Genomic DNA, 7,107 nt, shown 5'->3' with positions numbered 1-7,107 from the left:
TTTTTTTTTTTTTGGTTTTTGACAACTTATATTCTCCTCCCATTCTCTTTCCCCCACCATAGATCTTCATTTAACATTCGTGACTTTCTGTTTTGATTTGTGACCTACTAGTTTTAACCATGACCATCTATGTGGCCACTGGTTTAGCATTAACCTTTTGAGCCTGATAGGCTCACTGTTGAGTATACAACTAGAGAAAACGACTGTCCCTTCTTCATAATTCATCAGATGTCAGTAGTTCATCCATGGACAGTAGACTTACATGGGCCCTCACCATCTGAGACCAGCATTGACAGGCCCAGCTGTGAACAGACACAGTGCAGGCAACTCCAGCTGCTGGGATATCATCTTTATAATGGCCGCATCATGTAGTCTGTATTGTGAAGGAGGTGTTTTGCTAGTTGAAAAAGGAGGAAGTGAGGGTAGAGTTAAGGCATTAAATTCTGTTTTGCTACCAAAATCAGGGCATACAATTGGATGGATATCATCACATGAGTATCTGTACAAGCCCCTCTTATCACTTCAGAAAAAATATGGGGAAAAATTCTGCCTTCTCTGCCCACCATTTGCCACTGTTGAAGCTTAAATCTGTAAAGAAGATGGGCTGCCTCTGATTTTACTTCCCTTATAAAGGCCATGTGTGAGCACCTTAGTGTCCAGTGCTCTTGCTTTTAAGAGATTATATTCAATAAATTTCTCCAGTACCTGCCAGTTGGAAGGATGTAAGTACTTGAAATACTAGATCATAAAACTGAGAAGGTGTTTTCTCTCTAGCACCAATTTAATAGACAGTAGCTGGCAGCTTGTCTTTCCTAAATGACTCTCAAATCTTTCCCCCATCTAATTGTCTCTCTGATCTATCTCCCATCTCAAGGTTCTGTCAGACATCTCCTCATGTTTCATGTGTGGTAACTCCAAGGGCTGCCTCATTGCACTCCTTTCCTCCACTGCTCTTCTGCAGGTTATTCTGCATATACTAATCAGGGAATCCTTTATCAGCATCCCTTGAGGAACTGTTTCCCTCTTCCTAAGACTGTGATGGGTCCTGAACTTACTCAGTGTTTGGGGAAACCAAAGTTCTTTAAACATCTACATAGGTAATATGGCTACCATTTTATCTCCTCTTCCCTCTGCTCATCTTTGTTCACTCAAACTGGCTATCCCTCAATTCTTTCAATATGATTAACTTCTACCTCAGAGGTTTTGTATTATTTCTCTATTTTAGTTATAGTTTATTTGTCCATTCTTTGATCTATTCAATTCAATAATGGAAATAATTTATTGGCTTTCACCATGGATGAATATCAGTTTCACATTCTATACTGTATTTGATGTGATATGCAGCATCCTTTAGATCATATTTTCTAAGTATCCTACTTTCAGTGGTGTAGTAAACTTAGTTGGTTAGTTGTGTTTGTCATAATTTCCATGAAAGGTAGCTCCTTTCTTCTGTCATTTGAATTCACTTTTCTTCTTTGTAAGATTTGCTTTCTAACCTCTCTTTTCCTTATTTTTCCTTCTCTCTTTCCTTTGTCTGTTGTATTTACCTTGTGATTGGCTTACTAATGAGTAGTATAAATAGCCAGTTATTAATTATTATTAGAAAAATGGTAGCCAGACATGACAGCATATGTCTATAATTATAGTACTTGGTAGACTGAGACAGGAGGACTTCTATAAGTTGAAGGACATCCAGAGTTACTTAGTGAACTTAAGGTCAGCCTGGGATATAGAATAAGACCACTCACATACACAGAAACTCAGACATAAACAACACAGAGACAGAGGGAGAGGGAGAGGGAGAGGGAGAGGGAGAGGGAGAGTGAGAGGGAGGAGAGAGAACCAAAAAGAAAAAAAATGAGAGGAAAAAAAAGAAGGGAAGGAAGTGGTGTTCTAGCTTTACTCAAAAAGGTAAATAAAAGTCTTTCTTCTCATCTGAAGAAAGTACAATTCTATTATCTTTGTCAGGGAAAGCTTTAAAGAAATGTCATCTGTTTAGAAGCTAACATAAAGATTTGCATTTTACTTACCATTGCAGAACATCGTGCACCCTCAATGTAGCAGGCTAGTATTGTTATGCTTGTCCTAATTTTCTGTGCCAAGTTAACATGGCTACTTATTCTTCTACAAGTTCTTGGCAGGGATTCCTCATGCAGCTGCAGTCAGGTGGATGCAAGATGCCCTTAATTCAGCAGTTTGGCAACTTAATGGAGCTGGCTGGAGACAGGCTAACTGGGATGCAGGTAAAACTAGCTTGCTCCTCCATGTAGTTTTTTCCATATGGTTATACTATTGGACTAGCTAGATTCCTTACATGCTTGATCAGCACATTAAAGATCACTGGAACAAAATATTTTCTTTGAGACTAGTCTTGGCATGACTTCTGCTGTATAGTATTGACTGAAATCAGAGATAGGGTGAAGCAGATTCAGTATGAGAAGGAGCTCCTTAAAGGCATGTAGATAATGAGGCATGTTTCATTTGGAGCCATCTTTGTAGATTCATTACAATATTGCCAATATAATTTGTGTACTCTCAAGTATTCCTAGGTGGTGGCTGGGTCATCTATTTCATAGATGCCATCATTTCCTATTCTGATCATTGACTGATTTTTTTTCTTTTTTTTTTTTTTTTTTTATTCACCACTACCGTTCACCTATACTGTCCACCACCACTGTCCACCACCACGGTCCTCCACCACCGTCCACCATCACTGCCACTCTCTTCCTGGTTTTGGGCCAAAACAAAAGATCCAACCAAGGAAACCACTGGAACCACCAAAACCAAGGATCCCACGTAACTCTTCCCTTCTTTAGGTTGTTTTCTTAAGTGGTTTGTTACAGTGCTTAAAAGCATCCGACACAACCCAAAGTGTTATTCTCAAGAACACAATGTAGCTTTTCAGGATATTTCTGATTTATTTTTCACATCACTACATCTCATAACAGGGTATTTCCTGCTTAAGTTTCAGGTTTTTTCTTATCTCATTTTTCCCTTTCATGCATAACACTGGTGTAGGAACTTTGGACACTGCCATTGTGACTGTTTATTCACTCTCCTCAATAGATTTTAACGCTTAGGGAAGTCACTGGTGATTTTAAGTAAATTTTGGAATGTTTCCTCCTATGCATGTAAGAATGTAGTGGTTTTGTTCTACTTCATCACTCACACAGGAAGAGAGTTGAAAGATTTAGTGTGAATCCACGACAGTTCTCCTGGAAACTTATTATTCTTTAGGTTTCAACTATCATAATCACAGAAGCAGGTGAACGGTGGTGAATTTTCCATAATAAATCAAAGCCATTAAGTGCCCTTTCAGTATTCAGACTTTGTCAGACACATCCTTATTTAAATAACTAGTTGTAACTGTTAATTAGTTGACATCTTAAAATCTTCCATGATTGTTCAAGGATATTCTTTGTACATAAATTAATTTTTAATGCCTTCATTTATTTCTGTGTTTAGAATGTGTTCTGAAAAAAATGGGACAGGGGTTTGATAACAAGTTGGGAATTTTTGTAATTATTTTTATAGACTTCTAATCACTGTTACTTGATTTGGCAAAACTTGTTTAACCTCTACATTGTTTAAAATTTTTATGGAAATGGGCTAAATTTGCCTTCAGTATGTCAAATGATTAATGACAATGACAAAAGTTTTCTTGAAATAAAATGCATACACACACACACACAATAGTTGCAGGGACACTGCTGACATTAGAGTCACAGAGCACTTCATGCCCAGCTCTGTCATTTACTGTGAGAATTTGGGCAAATTAATGAACCTCCCTGAGCTCAAGTTCCCCCTTTGTAAAAGGAAGAGAGTGACTATCTCCTGTGATACTAAGACTAATGAGATGAAGTATATCACAGTGTGTGGTTCTTCTTTTGAAGTTTATAACTTATGCTAGTAGAAGAAATCTTAACTCGATTTTGATTGCCTCATTGACTGATTCTTAAAATCCAATAGGAGTGGATAGATATGCTGCACACCACAAAGGAGTCAAGACTTTTGAGAAATGGGTGCCTCTCAAAAGCTTTTAAGGTATAACTGATATATAAATTTTCATACTTAATATATTTGCTTTAATGAATTTATATTATAAGCATGGATCTGAGTCCAGAGGCCATCCATTGTAATCTCCAGATTCCTGTGGTCCATAGCAAAGAACTTTCCAGGGTCACATGGGTAATGATAGAAATAGAGACTGTGTACTGAGGAAGAGGAAGGCACTCCAAAGAATGGAAGTAGCAAAAGATCTGGGGAAGTTTAAATGTTTGTATGGTCCCCCAACCATGGTATAGAACCTTTATGAGTTCTATTAGATATCATCCTTCCATTCTTTGGCACTTGCAAATCCTACATGCTCAGTTTAGTTACATATAGCCAGCAGTGATACGTGATGGTTTTAATTCCAATCTTTACCTTCCCCTGCCCTTTGGCTTCTTTCATATTTTAAAATCTTAATGCTTCTTCCCCCCCCTCCTCTATTTAGACATGTGTATATACTAATGATGCCATTATCATAATCAAGGTTACCTAAAGCCATCTATCTACTAATATAAACAGATATCAAGGTTTGGGAGGTACCCCTAGAGGGTTCCAATTTTCTGTGTTCCAGAACAAGAGACACAGAGACTTATGGATAGTAAGAGGAACAGAAACTGTTTGGTAGAACAAATTACACTCCTACGTGAGAATAAAAGTTGGAGCAGAGAAATCATAAGTAGTCAGTGGTAAATCATGTCCATTTTTCATTTTGTGTCATTTTCATAGCCTGGGATTTCTCAGATATGTTCTGTCTGTTACATTTAATTATGCATACAATCTCATGTATTCCATGTTTCATTAGCATCCTAAATTTCAACTTGAAGGTGGAAGATGAAGGTGGAGGCTTAGAGGATGGACCTTCCCCTTATTTTCAGCCTTGGACTCCAACTCCTGTTTTCCCATTAACACAACAATTTTAAGAAATGGAAAGATCTCACAACTACCCCTCTCTAGAATTTGAAATAACATGTGCATATAGAGAGGAATCATCACAAATTTTCCTTCATTAATATTTGAATGTTACATGAAAGGGAAGAAGTTGAATATAGCTGGGCTTTATTCAAGCCTATATTATGGCAGAGCTATTTATTCCAGGAAAGCACAGAAATTTTATAGATTCACTTTTATTTAATTCTTTTAATCTACTCTATTACTTGAATTTTTGGCCCAAAGGGTGGGATTTGAGTTATACTTCTCTTCCTGGGCAAAAACATGGCATTCAAAACTGCCTAAAAGATTAGAACATCACAAAAACATATTATTCCCTAACTCTTGTCTCTAGCTGCATATGTATCAAAAGATGGCCTAGTCGGCCATCCCTGGAAAGAGAGGCCCATTGGACTTGCAAACTTTATATGCCCCAGTACAGGGGAACACCAGGGCCCAAAATGGGGAGTGGGTGGGTAGGGGAGTGGGGGGTGGGTATGGGGGACTTTTGGGATAACATTGGAAATGTAAATGAGGAAAATACCTAATAAAAAATTAAAAAAAAAGAATTAACTCAAATGGGCCTGTTAATCACCCGGGGAGGAAAATACCACTCAAAGAGCTATAATTGAAAGAAACATCATATACCTGCAAACCAGTTAAAGGCATGAGAGGAATAAATATTCTCCTTGTTATATATACACTACAGAAACCTATCTCTCCATGTAGTTGTTTGCAGATCTTACTTCTAAGGCTGTCTGTTTTCTAACTCAGGAAGTATGACTACTTCTTTCCTCTTTCTGTTTCCCTTTTTCAGATACTGGCTAAAATACTAAACTTTCTCTCTGTGTGGTACTCTGTGCATTCTTATTCCCCTTCTGAAGATTCTTTCTCCCCAATACAGTTAGTTGTTCTCAGACTTCTATTGCAAAACCTGCCTAATTCGTTGACTTCTAGCTCCGAAAGTCTATTTTCTTTATATTCATCTCCCCCCTGCTGATAGTTATCAAGATCTCCAGCTTCCCTGACTTGCTTTTTTCTCAAGCTTTAGCAAAATTGTTCTTGAGTTTCCCCAAGAGTCTGTTTTAAAATTCTTTTCTTTATGAGACTAAGAACCTAGAAAAATGGACTCTGTTCCCCGGCACATTGGATGGAGAAATTCAAAATAGTAAAAGATATAGATGCAGTACTGGAGAGAAGTGAATTACTACTCATTTGGTATATTTGTTAGCTATGCAAGAAGAGCTAAATTCTGAATACCTGCTGTATATATAATACTATGGTTCTGTATACTTACAATGTTAAGACTCATCTATTTAACTCATGAAGAAAACACTGTATATGTTCTTATTGGCTATGAGACTTTTCTTTTTTTTCTTTTTCTTTTTTAGATTTTTTTATTGGATATTTTCTTTTTTTACATTTCAAATGTTATCCCCAATTCTGGTTTCCCCTCCAAAAAGCAAACTCCCCCCTCACCTCCTCCCTCCCCCTGCTCACCAACCCACCCACTCCTGCTTCCTGGCCTTGGCATTCTCCCACACTGAGGCATAGAGCCTTCACAGGACCAAGGGCCTTTCCTCCCATTGATGACCGACTAGGCCATCCTCTGCTACATATGCAGCTGGAGTCATGAGTCCCACCATGTGTTTTCTTTGATTGGTGGTTTAGTCCCTGGGAGCTCTGGGGGTACTGGTTAGTTCATATTGTTGTTCCTCCTATGGGGGCTGCAAACCCCTTCAGCTCCTTAGGTCCTTTCTCTAGCTCCTTCATTGGGGACCCTATGCTCAGTCCAATGGAAGTCTGTGAGCATCCACTTCTGTATTTGTCAGGCACTGGCAGAGCCTCTCAGGAGACAGTTATATCAGTCTCCTGTCAGCAAGCACTTATTTGCATCTACAACAGTTTCTGGGTTTGGTGATTGTCTATGGGGTGGAACCCTAGGTGGGGCAGTCTCTGGATGGTCATTTCTTCAGGCTCTACTCCACACTTTGTCTCTGTAACTTCTTCCATGGGTGTTTTGTTCCCCCTTCTAAGAAGGATCAAAGTATCCACACTTTGGTCTTCCTTCTTCTTGAGTTTCATGTGGCTTGTGAATTTTATCTTGGGTATCCCGAGCTTCTGGGCTAA

The sequence above is a fragment of the Mus caroli genome, chromosome X (genome assembly GCF_900094665.2).
Source record: "Mus caroli chromosome X, CAROLI_EIJ_v1.1, whole genome shotgun sequence".
Classification (NCBI taxonomy): Eukaryota; Metazoa; Chordata; class Mammalia; order Rodentia; family Muridae; genus Mus; species Mus caroli.
The sequence above is the reverse complement of the archived record's forward strand: the minus strand, read 5'-3'. Positions refer to the sequence as shown.